The sequence below is a fragment of the Panthera leo genome, chromosome A2, assembly GCF_018350215.1.
Source record: "Panthera leo isolate Ple1 chromosome A2, P.leo_Ple1_pat1.1, whole genome shotgun sequence".
NCBI classification, from domain to species: Eukaryota; Metazoa; Chordata; class Mammalia; order Carnivora; family Felidae; genus Panthera; species Panthera leo.
Window position 1 is genome coordinate 5694556 of NC_056680.1, and position 22114 is coordinate 5716669.

Below are 22114 nucleotides of genomic sequence, written 5' to 3' on the forward strand. Positions count from 1 at the left end.
ACATGCCTGTAATTTGTTTGCAGGTGTCTTTTCAAAGATGTTTGCCTGCTCGCCTATTCATTTTCCCTTTTTCGTTACTAAAAAAACATTGATTTTTCTGTCTGGGACAGCAATATGTTCAGTTTAAAACACAAATGTCCCCAGACTCCCTTATACCCAGAGGTGGCCACAGGACTCATTTGTGGCCAATGAGAGGCATGTCGGACACTTTTTCTGATTGGAAGGGGGAAAACTCTACAATCCCTACCTTTTTTTTAAAACACATAATCCTTCCCTTTTCTCACTGCCTGGAAAAATGGTCATGATGACTGGAAGCACAGCAGCCATCTTGAGGCCAAGAGGACAAAAGCCACACGGCTAAAGATGATGGTGGAGGGGGCACCTGGGTGACTCAGGTGGTTGAGCGTCCGACTTCGGCTCAGGCCATGATCTCACTACTTGTGAGTTCAAGCCCCACATCAGCCTGGCTGCTGTCAGTGCCGAGCCCACGTCAGACCCTCTGGCCCCCTCGCCCTGCCCCTCCCCCACTTGCGCTCTCTCAAAAATAAATAAAAACATTAAAAACAAATGGATAAAAGACAATAAAGATGATGATGGAAAAGAGAAGGAGCCCAGGTCCCAGGGGCATCATAAGACCCCCTTACTGGTGCCAGATTCCTCACTTCCAGACTTCACCTTCTTTGAAGAACAGCAAACTTCTCCCTCTATTTCAGCCACTTCGTTGTTTCGTTTTGTTTTGTTCTTCGGTCATGTATAGTGACAAGAAATTCCAGAGTGGTTCTGATGTCGTATGGGATAAGGATCCTTTCTTCCTCCCAAATAGGTAACTGTTTTATCACCATTTACTGATCTGTGACACCACCTCCATTATGCAAAAACCATGCACACACGCACGCCAAGACTTTGGTCCGGGGATGTGGTCTCCAATCTTCCTGCTAGAGCAACATTGTTTTCACTGTTCTTGCCGAATGTTGCGTTTTCATATCCGGTAAGGCTTCCTTCCTCCTCCTCTTTTTCCTTCAATTATCTTTACCTCTTTATCCTTCTTGGGGACTTTTGAGTTGACGTGTCAATCCCCCTACCTCGCTGCCGCGGTATTTTAAGTCAGAGTCTGGTAGTAAAGGGCAGCTTTTTAGGTTTGGTGCGGATCAGCTTTGTCTCACTGGTTTCATTTTCTAGACGATTTATAGGGTCTGTGCCGGATCACGCCAGACGCTGTGCTTAGGGTTCCCCACCGCTCTCTGGTTGGATTTACACAGCCCTCACTGGAAACAGGTAACATTATTTGCTCCATTTCACAGATGAGAATGCTGAGGTCCTGAAGTTGTCCAGTGTTCATAAAGCTAATAAAGGGCTGGACATACGATTCAAACTCGGACGCCCAACTCTGAAGGCCGTTTGAACTCCTCCAACGGTCCTGCCTCCCTATCGTGGCCTCGGTGCCCCCAGAAAGGCACCATTTTCATCTAGAGTCGGCTCAAGGGGTGGCCAACAGCTTCAGCCAGTTGACGGAGGCTGCTGAACTCCCAGAGAGAATAATTCCCGTGAACCCCTGCTCTCTGCCTTCCCGCCTGGTCCTTGTGTTTATGGCCAACACTCCCAGAGAGCCGCAGAGAGAAATTCAGAATGTTCCCGGGCAAAGAAAAATGTCAGGAGCCAGAAGGTAGAAACCTGTTATGTGAGGGGGTGGGGGTGGGGGAAGCAATGACCAGAGCCCCCGCCCCCAGCTCCCAGACACCCCCACCCCCACCAGGCAGCTTCACTCAAGTTCAGTATCCCACTTCCTGTGACCTAAAACCATCAGCGTTTCTATAGTCCCTCACCTCTCTGTCCTCTTTATCCTCAAGGTAGCTTGGCCCAAGTCCTGAACAGGAGGCAGTGAATCCATCCATTCGGGGCATCCCCAGATATTAACTGAACAGCTACTCTGGGCAAAGCACGATGCCAGGGAGTCAGCAGTGATGAGGGCCCTGCTCCCCGGAGCTGGCGGTGTAGAGGCCAGTGATAGATGGCCCGTCTCTCTCTGAACAGGCTCCCCTGGAACTTTCTCCAACAGTGTGTGTGCTGATGGGCTGTCTGCAGCTGCCGTCCTCTCTCGAGTTGGCTGAGTCTGGATCATTCCGCCAATCCATCCATCAGGGGGAGTGTCCGGCAGGACTTGGGATCCCCTGAGGATGTGACTGTTGGCAGGTCGGCTGACTGCCCATCCGGTCTGGGTCTGTGCCCAGCCACGGGTCCCCCAGGGGACCCAGACTCAGGCACAACGTGGTTCTCAGTCACCTGGATGGCTTTGCAGGGATGGCCCGTCCTTTGGGCACTGGGCCCAGGGCCCATGACATGTTTAGGGGCCCATGAAAATGCTTGAAATGTAATTTTTTTTTTTTTTTAAGGTCAGAAACAAAAAAGGGAAGGGGTGCTTGGGTGGCTCAGTCGGCTCAGGTTATGATCTCGCGGTTCGGGAGATTGAGCCCCGCGACGAGCTCTGCACTGACAGCCAGAGCCTGCTTGGGATTCCCTCCCTCTCTCTGTCTGCCCCTCCCCTGCTCTCTCTCTCTCTCTCTCTCTCTCTCAAAATAAATAAATAAATAAACTTAAAAAAAAAAGGAAAGAAGTGGATAGAAAATAATGGATACACAATAATGAACCTGGCTGGAATCACATGGGTTTTTATACCAATGCAGTTCTAATTATGATTGCTTCATTTAAAAAAAAAAATTTTAATGTGTATTTATTTTTGAGAGAGACACAGACAGAATGCGAGTGGGTTAGCGGCAGAGAGAGAGGGAGACACAGAATCGGAAGCAGACTCCAGGCTCCAAGCTGTCAGCACCAGAGCCCGACGCGGGGCTCGAACGCACGACCTGCGAGATCATGACCTGAGCCGAAGTTGGACGCTCAACCGACTGAGCCACTCAGGTGCCCCTGATTGCTACGTTTTTTAAATAAAGGAAGGGGCCCATGAACGTAAAAGTGATTATGACCCACAAAAGTCATACTGCCACCCTTGTGTTCTCCTCCCAGGAAAGCCCAGCCCCACCTGTCACCCTACCCCATTAGGGAGACCGGGTCTCATCCCGCCCCTGCTCAAAACCCCCATGCAGCTTCCCAGCACACTCAGTGACCACAGCTAACAAGACCCCCATCACCTCCTTGGTATTCACCCCTGTCTCTCTATTCCAACATCCCAAACTTCCTTGCTGTGCCTCAGACAGCCAACGTCACTCCTGCCTCAGGGCCTTTGCACTTCCTCTTCCCTCTGCTTGGAACCCTGTTTCCTAGTTCTTATCATAGGTGACCCTTTCTCATCCTTCAGGTCTCAGCTCAAATGTCACCTCCTCTAAAAGGCCCTCCCTCGGGCGCCTGGGTGACTCAGTCGGTTGAGCGTGTGACTTCAGCTCAGGTTGTGATCTCGCAGGTCGTGAGTTCGAGCCCCGCATCAGGCTCACTGCTGGCAACCTGTCAGGGCAGAGCCCGCTTCGGATCCTCTGTCCCCACCCCCCTCTCGCTGCCCCTCCCCTGCTTCGTCTCTCTCTCAAAAAATAAAAACCATTTTTAAAAAGTTAAAAGGTCCTCTCTGATGCCCCCAACTAAAACAGTCCAGTGACATCACTCTGCCTTTGGGCGTCCACATCACTGGCTGAAATTTCCTTGTTTGCTTGTCTGATAACCGTCTCTCCTGGTCTGGTTACCCATTATTGTCACCCCTAAACTTATTATGATCTCTCACAATTTGGGGGGTTGGTTGGGTTCAGCCGGATGGTTCTTGCCTGAAGTTGCTCATGTGGTCACAGTCAGGCTGGGACTGGAGTTACTTCCCGGCTCACCTGTGCGGCGACGGAGGCTGGCTGCTGGCTGGGGCCTCAGCTGTCCACGCCACCCTCCCGTGGCCTCTCCATGTGGCTTGGGCTTCCTCACATCATGGCGGCTGGTCCCAAGAGGGACCCAGTTAGGAGCCGCATCACCGTGTATGACCCGGCCTTGCGGTGTGGTGTCGTTTCCCCCTGTGCTCTCTCGGTTAAGGTGGACACGGAGTCCCGCCCAGCTTCGAGAGGAGGAGACCCGGACCCCGGTTCTTGTCCGGGAGAGTCAAGTTCACACTGCAGACAAACAAGTCACATGGTAGAGATTGTGACAGCCGCGTGGGGGGAATACAGTCTGTCCCGTCGCCCCTGGAACCACCTCCAAGAGAGCAGCGTCCTTGTTCTGCTTGTTCACGGCCGTGTCCTCACACCTCGAAAGTGCACGCCACCTGCTTCGACTGAACATTCTAACGCTTTCCTGAAAAATCCTGTGTTCCAATAGCTCACATGTATTTCTATTTTTTTAAACAGATGTTTTTAGGATGTAGCCTAGTTCTTTTTAAAAATTTTTAATGTTTATTTATTTAGTTTGGAGAGAGAGAGAGAGAGAGAGCACAAGCTGGAAGAGGGGCAGAGAGAGAGGGAGACACAGAATCCAAAGCAGGCTCCAGGCTCCCAGCTGTCAGGACAGAGCCCGACGAGGGGCTCGAATTCACGAACCGTGAGATCCTGACCTGAGCCGAAGTCAGACACCCAACCAACTGAGCCCCCCAGGCGCCCCAAGAGATTCTTTTTTTAAAATTTTTTTAATGTTTATTTATTTATTTTGGAGAGAGAGAGCACAAGCTGGAAGAGGGGCAGAGAGAGAGGGAGACACAGAATCTGAAACAGGCTCCAGGCTCCGAGCTGTCAGCACAGAGCCCGAAGAGGGGCTCGAATTCACGAACCGTGAGATCCTCACCTGAGCCGAAGTCAGACGCCCAACCAACTGAGCCCCCCAGGCGCCCCAAGAGATTCTTTTTTTTTTTTAATTTTTTTAATGTTTATTTATTTTGGAGAGAGAGAGAGAGAGCACGAGCTGGAAGAGGGGCAGAGAGAGAGGGAGACACAGAATCCGAAGCAGGCTCCAGGCTCCGAGCTGTCAGCACAGAGCCCGACGCGGGGCTCGAACTCATGGACCCTGAGATCATGACCTGAGCCGAAGTTGGATGCCCAGCTGACTGAGCCACCCAGGCGCCCCCTCAAAAGCTCACATTTAAAGAATACCAGGATATTATATATTTATATGATATAAATAACATATTACTTACATTACAACAGGATATTACAATACATATATTAAATACAAACTAAATATTATACTTAATAATAGAAATAATTGGGGGGAAATGGGGTTGAAGGCAGAGGGCAGGACAACAAAGCACTTTGTGCCCAGAGCACTAAAAGAAGCATCTGGCATCCTGGTCAGACCCCTGCCCCAGGTGTCCTATCCTGTCATGTGTGAGCGTCCTTCTCCAGGCTCAGACACAGGGTGCTGCCTCCTCCTTTGAGACAAAGGCATTCGCTTCTCAGAGAGGCCACCTTTAACCCAGTTTAAATCTGACCCAGCCTGTGGATGTCTTCATTAATTTATTGCTTCAAACTAGGGCAAAATGTCTTTGCGGTGTCTTCACCTTGAAAATTCCCCAGGCAAGAGACCAGAAGGTGTAAAAGTTCCTGAAGCCCCAAGTCAGCCACAGAATCCAGACGCTGCTTGCCCCGAAGGAAGGCATTTTCACAGCTCTTTTGTTCTGTCTTGTTTCTAGAGAGAGAGAGTGTGTGTCTGAGAGGGGGAGGGGGGCTGAGGGGCAGAGGGAGAGAGAGGAAGAGAGAGAGAATCCCAAGCAGGCCTCATGCTCAGCGCGGAGCCCGATGTGGGGCTCACTCCTCAATCCCACGCCCCTGCGATCATGACCTGAGCTGAAGTCAAAGTTGGACACTCAACTGATTGAGCCACCCAGGCACCCATAGTCTTTTTCTTTTCTTCTTGTTATTATTATTATTATTATTTTAAAGTTTGTTTGCTTGTTTTGAGAGAGACGGAGGGAGAGAGAGCGGCAGAGAGAAGAGAGACAGGCTTCCAAGCAGGCTCGGCACCCAGCTCGGAGCCGGATGCGGGGTTCGGACCCACAAACCGTGAGATCATGACCTGAGCGGAGGTCAGGAGTCGGCCGCTTAACCGCCTGAGCCACCCGGGTGCCCCCAGACTTCCCTTTAATTGCACAAAAGTGCTAGGAAGAAAACGCGTGTGAACCAACACTTCCGGGTTATCTTGACGTCCGCCCTCTCCCCGTCCATTCGACGCGTCCGTTCGAATTCACAAAACAAAGGACACGCGGAGAAGCTGGGGCCCTTGGCGACAGGGGCTGGATGGCCAGATGGGCCCGTGAGACTCCTTCCAGCTTCTCAGATGCGGCCCCGCTGTGCACGGATGCGAGACAGGTGTGGCTCCGCGGCTCCCCAGCTGGGCCCGCTCAGGCGAGCTGCCCCTTGTTTCATCATCTGTAAAACGCAGCCCCGAGACCGGCTTGGCACGCCCGATCTGTGTGGCTGCTCAGAGCCCTGCAGGCAGAAGGGCCCTGCGCTCGGTTTGAGGCCGGGCAGTTGCCATCTGGAAAGCCCCCGCCCACTTTACTGAGCCATAATTGGCACATAGCATTGGGTGAGTTTCCCGGTGCGTGTGTTGATCCGATACACTTATAAATTGCAAAACGCTCACGCTGCCTCCACCGTGACACAAAGTTACCATGTCTTTCTTTGTGGTGAGAACGTTGAAGATCTACTCCTTAGCAACAGTGGAGAATATGATACACGACTGTTCGCTATAATCAGCGCGCTGTCCATTAGATCCCCCGAGCTGTTATTTTTTTTTTCAATTATTTTTTTAATGTTTCTTTTTGAGAGAGAGAGCGTGAGCAGGGGAGGGGCAGAGAGAGAGAGAGAATCCCAAGCAGGCTCCGCACCATCCGTGCGGAGCCCAGCAAGGGGGCTCGATCTCCTGAACTTGGAGATCGTGACCTGAGCCAAAGTCCAGAGTCCCACGCTTAACTGACTGAGCTACCCAGGGGCCCCTTTTCTGACCTTTTTAGATTCCACACATAAGTGAGATCATCTAGCATTTGTCTGTCCCTGACTCATTCCACTCAGCATAATGCCTCCGTCTGGAAATTCTTAATCATTTCACTTTTGAACTTGGGCTTTTAAAGTGCAGTGGGTGGGGTAGTGGAGCCCCCCCCCCCCCCCCCAGGGAGCACAGAATCAAGGTGCACCTGCCCTGCCCTGTGTGCCTGGCTCAGCAACATTCAAAGTGAGGTCAAGGGTCCAGGCTTGAGTAAGGGGAGGTGCTCACAGCCTCCGGGTCAACACTTTGCCTGAGAACCAGAACTGGGCTCTAATTCTGAAAGAAGCAAAAGCGTTCCAAGAAACAGGCAAGAAACCCTAAGGTGACTTGCGTCACTGGTGGTGTTAGCCAACAACTTGCATGGTGACACAATAGAAGAGAAGAGAGGGCAAGGTAGGCTCCCCTCCGCCCCCTCCACCGGGCCCAGCGAGGGAAGGCGGAGTGTGTGGGCCAAAGGGGCCCCTGCAGCCTGGGGGGACTGGCCAGTGGCGGTTCCCACGGTCCTGGCCAGAATGTGGTGGGAGGCACCGTCACCCTCCCTCCATCCGGGCGCCCAACTCCGCAGTGTAGGGGATCTCACGAACAAGTGGCATGCTTTCTTATATTTGCATTTAAAAATAATTATGTTGAAGGGGCACCTGGGTGGCTCAGTCGGTTAAGCGGCCAACTTGGGCTTCGGTCATGATCTTACGGGTTCGTGAGTTCGAGCCCCACGTCAGGTTCTGTGCTCACAGCCCAGAGCCTGGAGCCTGTTTCAAATTCTGTGTCTCCCTCCCTCTCTGCCCCTCCCCTGCTCATGCTCTCTCTCTCTCAAAAATAAATAAACACGGGGGAAAAAAAGGAATTTAACATTTTGATTGCTTGTTACTTAGAATGACATGGGAAATGCCAGATACCATAAGTCAAAGAGGAAGCTAGGGAAAAAAGGGAAAGCTTTGTATTTCCTCTTCCTTTTGTTTTTTTTTTAATTTTTTTTTTTAACGTTTATTTATTTTTGAGACAGAGAGAGACAGAGCATGAACGGGGGAGGGTCAGAGAGAGAGGGAGACACAGAATCTGAAACAGGCTCCAGGTTCTGAGCTGTCAGCACAGAGCCCGACGCGGGGCTCGAACTCATGGACTGTGAGATCATGACCTGAGCCGAAGTCGGCCTCTTAACCGACTGAGCCACCCAGGCGCCCCTCTTTCTTTTGTTTTTAATGATTATTTATTCTTGAGAGAGGGAGAGACAGAGCATGAGCGGGGGAGGGGCAGAGAGAGAGGGAGACACAGAATGCGAAGCGGGCTTCAGGCTCTGAGCTGTCGGAGGGCCTGACAGGGGGCTCGAACCCACAAACCGTGAGATCGTGACCTGAGCAGAGGATATCAAGAGTCGGAAGCTTAGCTGAGCCACCCAGGTGCCCCTTCGGTTTGTTTTTTAGCAAAGAACCCCACATTTGCTATCACGCTGGGACCTGCACGTTATGTAGCCCGCTTCGTGTAGAGCCTAGTGGGGGCCTAGGACCCTAGCGTGTAGAGCCCGCTTAGTGGGGTTGCAAATGATCACCAGGTGCTTGGCCCACAGCAGGGCTTCTGCGAAGGTGAGGCCTGCCATCATCTCCTTCTCCTCTCTGTCCCCCAGCCCTGTGCTCTCAGCTCACCCACGGCCAGCTCACGGACTCCTCTCCTCACTGGCCAGTCCAGCCTCCCTGACCCCCTGAGACCCCTCCGGCATCCCTGCCCGCCATACCTTACCCGCACTCTGTCACTGGGCCCTCCGTTCGGCCAGCCGTCCCACGGCGGCTCCGAGGGGCACGGTCTGGGTTGGCTGGTCCCCAGCCCTGTCCCTCATCGGTTTCTTCTCCCCTTTGCTCACCTCACTGCCCCCTCCCCACTGAAATCTCACCAGCTCTTGGCCTGGACCCCCAGAGTGAAAACCAGCCTGGTATCCCTCTTCCCGTTAGCAGCCAATCTCGCTTCCCGGTCACAGAGGAGGCCCTGCCCTCCACAGGCCATCACCAGCCCCCCTCTACGGCACCCGGGACCCCTTAACCCTACAGTCACCGGCCAGGCTCAGCAGCCTCGGCTTTTTGCAGCACCCGGCCTTGCTGACCAACTGTCTAGACTCTCTGAAATCCTTTTGTCTTAACGTGTACCCAGATTTGTTTCAACCAGGGATGGCCAGACACACAGAAACCGGAAGGAAGGGGTCCCCTAGGAGCAGGAGGTAGGGCACGGCCCCCACGGGGCCCCAGGGGGAAGCCCCAGGCTGCGGCAGGGGGCAGAGGGAGTGAGGGGAAACCATAAGAGAGAGCCTTTACTGTGGTTTCCGTGGGAAAAGCAAGACAGGGTGGGGTAAGACTTAGGACTTGCTAGTTTGAATAATTTCAGTGGACTCCAGAGGGTAGGTGTTATCCTTAGTCGGGGGTGGTTGGGCGGGGGAATATTGGCCCCAGGGCAGAGCCTGGAGGGAGGGATTTGGGGTTTTGCACCGGCTGGTTTGTGTAAGAAGGTGAGTTCGTGGGAATTGTGCCCTATTTCTAGGAATTAGCTAACCCTGGGAGGGACAGTGTCTCTGGGATCAGCAACCCCCCAGGATGGTAAAGCCCCAGAAAATACAGAATATAAAGAGGCACGGTTAACACAGTTTTTCACCTCGTAACCCCACACACCCTTTTCTCCGTATCTCTGCACTTGTCCCCCATGGCGGTCCCTCGCTGTCTGTCTCCCCCGCCCTGACTCATCCATCCATCCCGTGCCTTCTGTCTCCCTCTTGTCTCTGTGTGCAGCCGGGCTTCTCAGAGCCCCTCTCGGCTCCCCCCACCCCTACCCGCTCTCATCCACTCCATCAGCAAATGCTCTAGAGCAGGGTCCCTGCCCCAGGGAGTTCGCAGCCCCTGAAGCTTCAGACACTTGACACGGGTTTCTAGTTTTTGAACCAGCTTCCTCCCCGGTGCTTCTGACTCAGCACCCCCTCCCATGCCCACCTGCCACCAAGCAGCCAGGGAGACAGCTCTGGAGGCTTCGATAGTCGCTCATCCCTGCTTAGAATCCCCAGATCCCAGAGGCTTTCCTACAGCCCTCCTGCGAGCTCACCCTTCTTGTTCTTGTCTTTCTGGTTCTTCTTCAGCAAGCCCACCCTTCCTAGCTGGAGACGCAAAGCCCTTCTGGAGCTGAACTTGCTGGCCTTTGGTATCATTTGCTCATTTCTTCCGCGTGGGCTTTTTTTTTTTAAATTGTGAAGGGGGGAGGAGCAGACAGAGAGGGAGACAGAGGATCTGAAGCAGGGTCTGCGCTGACACCAGACAGCCTGTCGTGGGGGGGGGGGGGTGCTTTCCTTATGGTCTTAAGCACCCGGGTTACACACACACACACACACACACACACACACACACACGCAGTTTGTGCTTCTCAAGCACACACTGGGCACTTGTCTGTCTCAAGGTCATGCCCCCTCGTTGTCCTCTCTGATATCAAGGAGCAAAGTTTGAAAAGACACCCCGTGGAGGCTGCTGCTGGAGACCCGGCCCCCCCGCCAGCCCCTGGGAACAGCCCTGGGGGGAGGGCAGTTAGGCTCCAACCAGAAACCTGGGAACCACAGACGCCTTTGGGGGAATATCTCCTGCACATAAACTTGCATACGCGAGGGACTTCACAGGAGGTGATTCCAGGCTGTGTCTTTTGTTGTAGCAAAACCTAAATGCCGGGCAATCAAGGGCCAGCTAAATAAAAGCAGTGGCCCCCTCCGCAAAAACGGGACCCTGCTTGGCTGTCATGTGAGAGGAGGCAGGTCAAGGCTGGCCAATAAAGCAGTCTATTTATGTATTTTTTTTAAACGTTTTTTATTTATTTTTGAGACAGGGAGAGACAGAGCATGAATGGGGGAGGGTCAGAGAGAGGGAGACACAGAATCCGAAACAGGCTCCAGGCTCTGAGCTGTCAGCACAGAGCCCGACGCGGGGCTCGAACTCACGGACCGCGAGATCATGACCTGAGCCGAAGTCGGACGCTTAACCGACTGAGCCACCCAGGCACCCCTATGTATTTTTTTTAAGTTTATTTATTTTTATTTATTTAAAAATGTTTAAGTTTATTTATTTATTTTGAGAGCGAGGGAGAGAGAGAGAATCCCAAGCAGGCTCCATGCTCAGCAGAGCAAAGCCCGATGCGGGGCTCAATCCCGCAACCGTGAGATCATGACCCGAGCTGAAATCAAGAATCCGATGCTTAACCGCCTGAGCCACCCAGGTGCCTCTAAAGACTTGACTTTATTTATTTAAGTTTTTGTTTTAATTTTTAAAAATGTTTATTTATTGTTAAGAAAGAGAGAGAGCAGGGGAGGGGCAGTGAGAGAAGGGGACAAAGGATCCAAAGCAGGGTTCGCAACAAACAAACCCTCACAAACCGTGAGATCATGACCTGAGCTGAAGTCCGACGCTTAACCACCTGACCCACCCAGGTGCCCCTAGAGATTTTATTTATTTATTTATTTTTATTTTTACTGTTTATTTATTTCTGCAGAGAGAGAGAGAGACAGAGTGCAAGCAGGGGAGGGGCAGAGAGAGGGGGAGACACAGAATGCAAAGGAGGCTCCAGGCTCTGAGCTGTGCTGTCAGCACAGAGCCCGACGTGGGGCTCGAACTCACAAATTGTGAGATCATGACTTGAGCTGAAGTCAGATGCTTAACCGACTGAGCCACCCAGGCGCCCCTCTAAAGATTTTATCTTATTTTATTTATTTATTTATTTAAGATTTTAAGTAATCTCTGCACCCAATGTGGGGCTCAAACTCACAATCCTGAAACCAAGAGTCAACTCTCCACCGACTGAGTGCCCCTATTTTTATTTTAATTATCTGTACACCGCGGGGCTTGAACTCAAAACCTCAAAATCAAGTCCGGTGCTCTTCCGGCTGAGGCAGCCAGGAGACCCCAAAACAGTGTAGACGTACTGTGCCGTGATGAATGCACGATCGGTGTTGGCCTTTTCTCTTTATATGTCCTGAAATGCTCATCACATTTCTATGTAGGAAGTGGGTGCTGCATTTCTCCCCACTTTAGGACAAGGAAGGAAACGGGGGTGGCATCGAAGGGTTAGATGACGAGCCTGGATTCATGGAAATAATAATGCAAATAATCCCTGTGCTAGGACATGTCGGTCTGCTGACTTGGAAGGATGTCCAACATCCGTCATTCACTTCAAAAGCAAGGAACATACTCGTGAAGAGTGAATTAATGTTTGGGGAAAGCTGAGTGCAGGGGATTCAGGAAGTCTCCTCACCATCTTTGCACCTTTTCCGTAGACTTGCAACCATTCCAAAATAAAGAGTTTGTTAGGAAGAAAAAAATGTCTCTAAGAGTCGCTTGGGCGTCCACGTTCAGAAGCCACCTAACAAAATGTGGTCCGTCCACACAATGGAGTATCACTCAGCCTTGAAAAGGAGGGGCGTTCTGACCCCGGCTGTGTGGATGAACTTCGAGAACGTTATGTTCCGTGAAATAAATGCAAGTCACATAAGAACAAGTGTTGTATGATTCCACTTCCATGAGGTCCCTGGAGGAGGGACATCCATAGGGACAGAAAGCAGGGCCTGGAGCCAGCTTCAGATTCTGTGTCTCCCTCTCTCTCTGCCTCTCCTTCCCCCACCTCTTGCAAATAAATAAATATTTAACCCCCCCCCCTTTTTTTTTTAATGTTCTTCATGCCCTAGTGCCGGCTCCATTCCGGGAGCTTGGGTCAATATTTGTCAATGACATTACCTACCAGGGCATCAGTGGGGGTGTCCTTGGCTGAGGCTGCCAGGGGGCTGCGGGACACATGGGGCTGACTTCCTGCCTGGGGCCACGCAGTCTCAGCACAGGGCTGCGCTCACGGCCAGGCCACTTTTTCTGCCGCTTGTAGATTTTCCATTAATCTTTCTCCCCAGGATGGTTTTGACTTCCAGGGGCCTGCGGGGGTCACTTGCTAGAACCCCCACTTTGTCCATTTTGAGGGTGGATGTTTCTGGAAGGCAACCGACATGTATCCAAAACTTTAATAAATGGCCTTTGACCCAGAAGTTCTACTTTTAGGTTTCAATCTTAAGAAAAAAAAGACTCGGGGCGCCTGGGTGGCTCAGTCGGTTAGGCGTCCAACTTCAGCTCAGGTCACGGTCTCGCGGTCCGTGAGTTCGAGCCCCACGTCGGGCTCTGGGCTGACGGCTCAGAGCCTGGAGCCTGCTTCCGATTCTGTGTCTCCCTCTCTCTCTGCCCCTCCCCCGTTCATGCTCTGTCTCTCTCTGTCTCAAAAATAAATAAACGTTAAAAAAAATTTTTTTAAAGAAAAAAAGACTTAAAGTTTTAGCAACATATATAATATATACAGTAATATATAACATATATATATTATATTATATACGTACATGTTTATATTGACATGTCCCATATATACATAGAATATATATGTAGTGAAGTTATATGGCTATATATAATTATAATAATATGCACACAATATAGTTATATATAAAAATACAGTTAAATATATATATATATATATATATATAAATAATAACAACAGTAATGAATCAGAAGCCACATAAATGTCCAATAATAGAATATTGGTTAAGTATATAATGCTTTGGCCATGTAAGGGAGTACTATATGATCATTAAAAAAAGATGAGGGGCATCTGGGTGGCTCAGTCAGTTAAGTGTCCGACTCGATTTCAGTTCCAGTCATGATCCCAGAGTCGTGGATGGGATTGAGCCCTGCATAGGGCTCTGCACTGAGAACACGGTACCTGCTTGGGATTCTCTCTCTCTCTCCCTCTCTCTCTCTGCCCCTCCCCTGCTAGCTCTTTCCCAAAAATAAAGAAATAAACTAAAAAAAAAAAAAAAAGGAAAGAAAGAAAAGAAAAGAAGAAGAAAGGATGGGGTGAAAGCTGTTATACTGAAGGTTATTGCCAATCCCTTCCTTGCTGGGTTTGAAGAAAGCCAGGGGTACGCCCCCCACCACCCCCACCCCCACCCCCACTCCAGGAAACGGGGAGTCCTTTTTGGAGAAATCAAATGGTCCCAGAGAAAAGATCTATAAGAGACTGACATGTGGGGATGAGGAGCTTATCTTCAACGAAACTCCCCACCAACATGAACCCCTTGCCATCAGTTCAGCCCCTGGGCCTCACATTCAAATATACGATTTAGGGGAAACTTCAAAATGAAAGGCAGAAACCAGAACAAACCTCGGAAAAACCAACTCGGGAAAATTTTTAAACATGCCAAGAGGGGGAGAAAAAAGTAATACAGCCCCACCATTATTATCTTCAGAGAAATAGCCGAAGATATAACGATTAGATCAATAACGTAAGAACAGAATGCTGTTTTAAAAAAAAAGCGGGGGGGGGGGGGTGCGCCTAGGTGGCTCAGTGGGCTAAGCGTCTGACTTCGGCTCAGGTCGTGATCTCACGGTTCGTGAGTTCAAGCCCCACATCTGGCATTATGCTGACAGTGCGGACCCTGCTTGGGATCCTCTCTCTCTGTCCTTCCCCTGCTCCTGCTAACTCTCAAATGCCGCTTCTGAGTCAAACAAAAAACAAAATGCCAGTGGAGACAGGAGGAAACGAGAGCTAAAGATAACACAAAACGATCTGGGTCAGTGTAAAACACGTGCACGTAGGACAATATTCATCTGGCAGCATTAGGAACAAAGTAAAAGGTACACACCAAATTCTCTACAAGAATACCGTTGGGATTCTCCACTGGAAGAGATAAAGCAAGTCAACCACAAACAAAGAGCACAATGAGCCTACCCTCTCTAGAACCCTTTTCATGGCCCCGCCTCCACCCGCTGGCCAACCTCTTTTCCCCAAACCCACCATCAATGTCAAAGGGGCAATGCCTTGAATGACAGAGCCAAGAGGGGACTTGTAAACTATTTAGAACACAGTGAAAAGAGCACCATCTTTTTTTGCCCTTAAAGATTTTATTTTTAAATCTCTACACCCAATGGGGGGCTCGAACTTACAACCTCGAGATCAAGAGTCACATGTTCTACCGACTGAGTTAGCCGGGCACCCCTGAAAAGAACATTTTAAACAGTCAGAGTAGAAAAACAAACAAGATTAGGGAGATAAGGTCTCAGTGTAAGTGTAAACGGTTAAATATGAGAATCTACATGCAGGTCTGGGCAACATTCGGAAAAACCTACAAGGAAATGAATGATCGCTGAGAAAAATGCACATTGGGATCACTTGCCCCAAGCGGAACATCCGATGAGGGCAACCATGCTGTAGAAAAATACAGAAAACTCCCCGATGCATCTTTGACTTCATTTTATGAATTCAATTTCATGTCTTGAGTTCTAAATGACAGGACAGAAGAGCACAGATCAATCTCACTTAAGAACATAGAAAAATTTGGGGCACCCAGGTGGCTCAGTCGGTTAAGCATTGACTTTGGCTCAGGTCATGATCTCGCGGTTCGTGGGCTCAAGCCCCACATCGGGCTCTGTGCTGACGGTGCGAAGTCAGCTTGAGATTGTGTCTCCGGCTCTCGCTGCCCCTCCCCCACTGGTAACTTCCCCCTCCCTCAACATAAATAAATAAACTTAAAAAAAATAGCAAACTGAAGGTTGCCAGATATTGTCATTTGATAGTAATGTACCAAAAAAAGAGTAGGAAATGGTCAGCTTTATTTCCAGATTCCAGAGAGGTCCAATAAAAAGCATTCTATCAAATGAGGAAAACCTGCATGGTCCTATTAGTGTGTACGAAAAAGCATTTCATAAAATTCAGCAGTCATTCCTGACAAAAGTGAAGTAAAATTTAAAAAGAGAAAGAAATTGTGAGGCGTGTGGATGGCTCAGTCGGAGGAGAGAGCAAGGTCATGAGTTTGAAGCCCCACGTTGGGCACAGGGGTTACTTAAATAAATACACTTAAAAAATAAAAAATAAAGAATAAAAAGGGAAAGATATTGCTTAAATGCAATAAAAGCAATTCCCTTAAGATCAACAGTAAATATTAGCCTAAATGCTAATCAGGAAAAAGACCAATATGCAGTCTTTTACTGTGGTTATCGAACTCTGTCCTGGGGATTCCAACAAATGCAGGAGGATAAGAAAACAATAAGACATTTGGAAAGAAAAGGGGCACCTGGGTGGCTCAGTCAGTTAAGCATCTGACTCTTGATCTCAGCTCAGGTCTAGATCTTAGGGTCATGAGTTCAAGCCCCACATTGGGCTCTGGGCTGGGTGGGGAGCCTACTTAAAAAAAAAAAAAAAAGACATTTGAAAAGAAGAGATAAGGTGAACTCTCTTTGTTCAAGTGTTTTAGCAAGAATTTAGTAAGATGACTACCTAGAATAGAAATACTGCACCAAAAGACTCAGAAATGAGTGAACACCACATTTATTTATTTATTTATTTATTTATTTATTTATTTATTTATTTTTAAATTTGTTCAACGTTTATTCATTTTTGAGAGACAGAGCGTGAGCAGGGGAAGAACAGAGAGAGAGAGGGAGACACAGAATCAGAAGCAGGCTCCAGGCTCTGAGCCGTCAGCACAGAGCCCGATGTGGGGCTCAAACCCACAAACCATGAGATCATGACCTGAGCTGAAGTCGGATGTTTAACCCACTAAGCCACCCAGGCTTCCCGAGGGAAAATGACAAACTACCTGTGAACAAATTTAATGAAAACAGCACAGGTACAATACAAACAAAATTATAAAATCTCATTGAAGGAGGGAAAGCAAGGTCTGTAGTAATGGAAAGACAGTTTCTTGGGTTGACATAAAAAAAAAACAAACTATAAATTACCCACAATCTAACTTACAAATTAAAAAAATTTTTTTTCCTAATATTTATCTTTTTTTGAGAGACAGAGCATGAGCAGGGGTGTGGGGTGGGGGGCAGAGAGAGAGGGAGACCCAGAATCCAAAGCAGGCTCCAGACTCCGAGCTGTCAGCACAGAGCCCGACGCGGGGCTCGAACTCACGAACTGCAAGGTCATGACCTGAGCTGAAGTCGGACGTGTACCAGCTGAGCCACCCAGGCACCCCCTAACTTACAAATTTAATACAATTGTACTCAGCATCCCAACAGAAAAAGAACAATTCTTTTTCTTGAGGAGCCAAGACAAACATAAAAAAGAATAGGGGGAGAATTCAATTGCTGAGGTATTAAAATGGAACTAGTTAAGTAGCTGAGTAGAAAAAGAACAGAAATCCAGAAACATAATCCGGCGTATATGAAAATCTATATATGATAAAAAAGTGGTATTTTAATTCTCAGGGAATAGGGTGGTTTATTTTAAAAATAGTGTTGGTCCAATTCTGAATATCCATCTGAAAACACAAGTAGAGCCTTAGTTAAACCCTTTGTTAATTGTTGAATACAATAAGCAAAATATATTCCAGATAGAGTCAAAACTCAAATATAAAAGAATAAAAATCTTGCTAGGAAATCTAAGCGAATACATATGCAATCTAAGGACAAAAGAGAATTTCCTTAGCAAGAATGGGAACTCTGGGCGATAAAAGATACCACAAAATTTTGACGTCAATAAATCAGATGGCAAGGAACATGCATAAATTGGAAAATAGACAATTCAAATGAAAAAAAGGAACAAAGAATGTAAATAGCTAGTCTATAGAAAAATGAATCCAAGTTACCCAAAATCATATGAAAAGATGCTTGACAGGACTGGGGTTAGAAAATGCACATCGAGGTAACAGTGAGATAACCCTTTCTCAAACTGGGGAAAAGCTTTAAAAAGTGATAACACTCGTAGCTGGTGAGGCTGTGGGGAAAAAGTGCACTCCTGCACGGTTAGTGGGAATGTGCTCGCCAAAAGGATTTGTTCTGTTTCTGAATTTGCTAATGCCATGATTCATTTTGGGTTCACTTTTGTGGGAGGTGGAAGGCGTGTGTCTGGACTTACTTTTGTGCCTATGACATCCAATTCTTCCGGCACCGTCTGTTGAAGGGACTGGCCTTTATCCATTGAATTGCCTCTTGCAATTCTTTGCCAGAGATCAATGGACTTTATCTGCGCAGGCTGCTTGCACGCTGTCTGTTCTGCTTCATTGATCTTCTGCCGACTGTCTTTGTCACTGTAGCTTTATAGAAAGTCTTGACATTGGGCAGAGCATCAGGTCTCCAACTTGGTTCTTCAGTATCGTGTTGGCTCTTCTGGGTCTTTGCCTTTTTGTATAAACTGTAGAATCGGTTGGTTGATGTCTAGGACCTGACAACATCTATTAAAGTTAAAAACACACAAGCCCTTCATCTAACAGCTCTCTCCTAGAAATCGTTCCCTTAGAAATAGAATCATTAACGTATGGAGGTATAGGTATAAAAATATCGATTGCCGTGGTTTTTGTGTTTGTTTGTGTCTTTTTGGTAGCGGAGGGAATAAAACCCGTAAACCGGGGGCACCCGGGTGGCTCAGTCGGTGAACCCGTCTGACTTTGGTTCAGGTCATGATCTCATGGTTCATGAGGTCGAGCCCTGCATGGGGCTCTCTGCTGTCAGCACAGAGCCTGCCTCATAGCCTCTGTTCCCCTCCCCCCACCCCTCCCTCACTCATGCACACACGCTCTCTCTCTCTCTCAAAAATAAATAAAAACATGTTTTAAAAGAGGGTAATTTGCCCCCTTACAATAGTTAAAAAATAGTAACTTCTCTCTAAGCCGGCACTGGCCAATACGAATACAACTGCAACCCATGTAGATAGTCTTAGATCACAAGAAAGCAAAGGGATGTCTGGTTGACCCAGTGGGAAGGGCATGTGACTCTGATCTTGGGGCCATGAGTTGGAGCCCCACGCTGGGTGTAGAGATTGCTAAAAAACAAATAAATAAACTTTTAAAAAGGTTAAAAAAATACCAATGAAACTTTAATAATATAATTTATTTAGCCCAATGTGCCCCAAATCTCATCATTGCAACATGTCACCGACGTTTTAAAAGGCATTAACGAGGCACGTTGCCTTCTTTTTCCTCTCACGAAGGCTTCGCAATCTGGCACGTGTTTTGCACTTACATTTTGACTCGGACTGGCCACAGTTTAAGGGCTCACGTAGCCACCGTATTGCAAGGTGCGGCTCCAAAGAGAACCTATAGGAGGACTTGAGTGCCCCCTAGCGGCAGATACGATTAACACCGCCCTTCTCCGCAGCTCAATCGTGGAACTTAAATCAGATCGTGGGGCTCCCTGCCTGGAACCCTCCCAACCTTCCTGGCTGCCTGCTGCTTCTGGGTCCAACCCTCCGCACTTTACTGACCGTATCCTTGGGCCTCAGTCTTCACCTCTGACCCCGGCCTTCATGCCTTTGTCTAGGATTATTGGGGGAACTCAGTGTGATAATACGTGTAACGCGTCTGGCCCGCCATAGATGCCTAATAGATGTTGGCTGAACTAATGGCATTCTGGAAGTCTGCGGGACGGGGCAGGAGCTGCAAGGAAAGACTCTGACAGCAGCTGGGAGGGGGCGGGGCCGGATGGGACTGTTGGGAGGAGACAGGCTGGGCAGATAGCGGAACCCCAGAGAGATGGTGGGTGCAAATGGCAGGGCTAAGGGTAGGTGCCCACGTCCTAACTCCCCTACCAGGCCTAACCCACACCTGGCCCAGTGGTCCCACCCCAATCGTGGCAGAACCCACTTGTGATCACCCTCTGTGAAAAGCCCTCGATGGCTCCCTGCTGACTTTAAAAATAGCAAGGATGTCCCCACAGATCGCCCCTCCCCGCTTCTCTCCCTTGTTCCTCGCGCTCTGGCCACGGAAACTCACACATTTGCTCACGATGTTTCCCCTTGTTGGGATACTCTACCCTTCCTTTCTCTAAGTTTAACTCCCCCTTGTCTGGCCAACCTCAGAGCAAATGTCACTGCCATAGGGAAAGCCCCTCCTGACCCCCCACCCCAGCCTAAGTCAGGTCCCGGGGCACCAGCAACCTCCCTTCTATGGCAATTACCACTACCAGAACGTGAATTCCAGAAATCTGTGCTTTGTTTGCTGCTGTCTCCCACCAACCCACGGCACCTAGAACCTTGCCTGGTATACAGCAGGCACTCAGTGAATGTCAGCGCAATGAATGTTCCCCAGGCTCTGCAGGAGGGCAGGATCTGAGTCTATTTCGGCTGGCCTTCCTGTCATCAGGGCCTGGTACACAGTAGGCGATGAGTATGTGTTGCAGAAATCAATGCCGACCTCAGTCCCGGGTCACTGGTCACCCATGTCTTGGCTTGCCATGTAGACACTGCATATTTCCACCTGCTTGATTTCGCCTGATCTCTGCAGGAAGATGGCTTGCAAAAGGCAAAGAAAGAGGGACTCTCTGTCCCATTTTGAAGTCGAGGGAACCGAGGTCTGCAGGATGAAAGGCACAGCACAGGCACGCAGCTCTGAGTCTGTGTCTCGCTCAGTCTTTGGAGCTAATGGTGAGGTTTGTTCTCCATCAGGGAAGCTTATTATGAGAGGTTCAATAATGCACCCCCTCCCCAAGGATGCCCACATCCTCACCCCCGGGATCTGTGAATAGGTTACCTAACACGGAAACGTATTTGCCGATGGGATTCGGTTAAGGATCTGGAGAAGGGAGTAGAGCCTGGATTCCCTGGGGGTCCAGTGACATCACATGGGTCCTCAGAACAGAGGGGCGGGAGTCAGAGAGAGATAGGAAGGCACGATGCTGCCGGCTTTGAAGGTGGAGGAAGGAGCCGTGGTGCAAGGAGGGCAGGCAGCTTCCAGAAGGTGGAAAATGCAAGGGAAGGGATTGTCCCCTGGTCCCTCCAGAACGATGGCAGCCCCCAAGTTGCCTTGGTGTTCGCCCACCGAAAGCCACTGCAGACTTCTGACTTCTAGAACTGCAGGATAATAACGTTGTGTTTCTTGAAAGCCTCCAAATTTGCCACAGCAGCCGCGGGAAATGTATACACACTTCAACCTCAGGGGAAGGTTCCAGCAGGTCAGCATCAGATGGCATCAGACAGGTGTTGCATGACTGTCCCCTTGGCATTCAAAGTCCTATGTTCTGGGTATGACCAGCCCTGCTGCTCCAATGCCTCCCAGAAACCAGTGGCCAAGTCAGTACTCCCCGCCCCGCTCTGCTTCAGCAGCAGAGAGAACGTTAGAACTTTGGAGATGTGACAGAGCCGTCAGAAGTACAGGCAATGCATGATTTGTGAAATGGCAACCCTTACCTCTTTGTCCTACAGCCGCAGAAACATCCAGACATTTCTCTCCAATGAGAGAGGAAACAAAAACCGAGAAAAACCCTGAGCCCTCGGTGAACCTGACATGACTTCACGCCTCTGGGGCCGCCATGGGGAGCAGCGATGGCCAAGGCTGATGGCCGAGACCGAGGACCGATGGCCGAGGACTAGGACCGGCCAGCCCCACCCCTCCAGGGGCCGAGGCCGCAGGCGGGGAACGACCCTGCAGGCAGACGAGGCTTGGATGGGCCCAGAGGTGAAACTGTGGCCTCCACATTTTTTAAATATGTGGTGACAAAATTTACCCTCTTAACCATTTTATTAATTCTTAAAATTTTTTTTCCAACTTCATTGGGAGATAATTGACGGATGTAATTGTATTTATTTAAAGCATAGCATGTGATGATTTGATATACACATACATTGCAGAATGGTTGCTTAACCATTTCTTAAGGGTCCTGTTCAGTGGCATTAAGGACACTCACGCTGTTGTATGGCCATCTCTCCTGTCCATCTCCAGAACTTTCTCATCTTCCCCAAATGGAACTCTGTCCCCATGAAACACTGACTCCGCACCCCTCCCCCAGCCCCTGGTTCCCACCATCTACTTCCTGTCTCTATGGATCTGACTCCTCTAGGGACCCCATAGAAGAGGAATCCTACAGGGGCGCCTGGGTGGCTCAGTCGGTTAAGCCTCCAACTTCAGCTCAGGCCATGACCTCACGGTTTGTGAGTTCAAGCCCTGCACCGGGCTCTGTGCTGACAACTCAGAGCCTGGAGCCTGCTTCAGATTCTGCGTCTCCCTCTCTCTCTCTCTGTCCCTCCCCGGCTTGTCCTGCTTCAGATTCTGTGTCTCCCTTTCTCTCTCTTTGTCCCTCCCCCACTTGTGCTCTGTCTCTCTCTCTCTCTCTCTCTCAAAAACAAATAAACATCAAAAAAGTTAAAAAGAAAAAAAGAACTGTCTCCCCCAGCAGCTGCCTGC

At 49.4% G+C, this 22114-nt stretch overlaps 1 long non-coding RNA gene across 1 annotated transcript; it reads left to right on the top strand.

Annotated features, from left to right (window-relative positions):
- The first annotated feature begins 6166 nt into the window (after positions 1-6166).
- Positions 6167-12244, top strand: LOC122213286. Its single transcript, XR_006199469.1, has 3 exons — positions 6167-6281; positions 10070-10131; positions 12088-12244. It is a non-coding gene; the product is annotated as an uncharacterized LOC122213286 (long non-coding RNA).
- The last annotated feature ends 9870 nt before the right edge of the window (positions 12245-22114 follow it).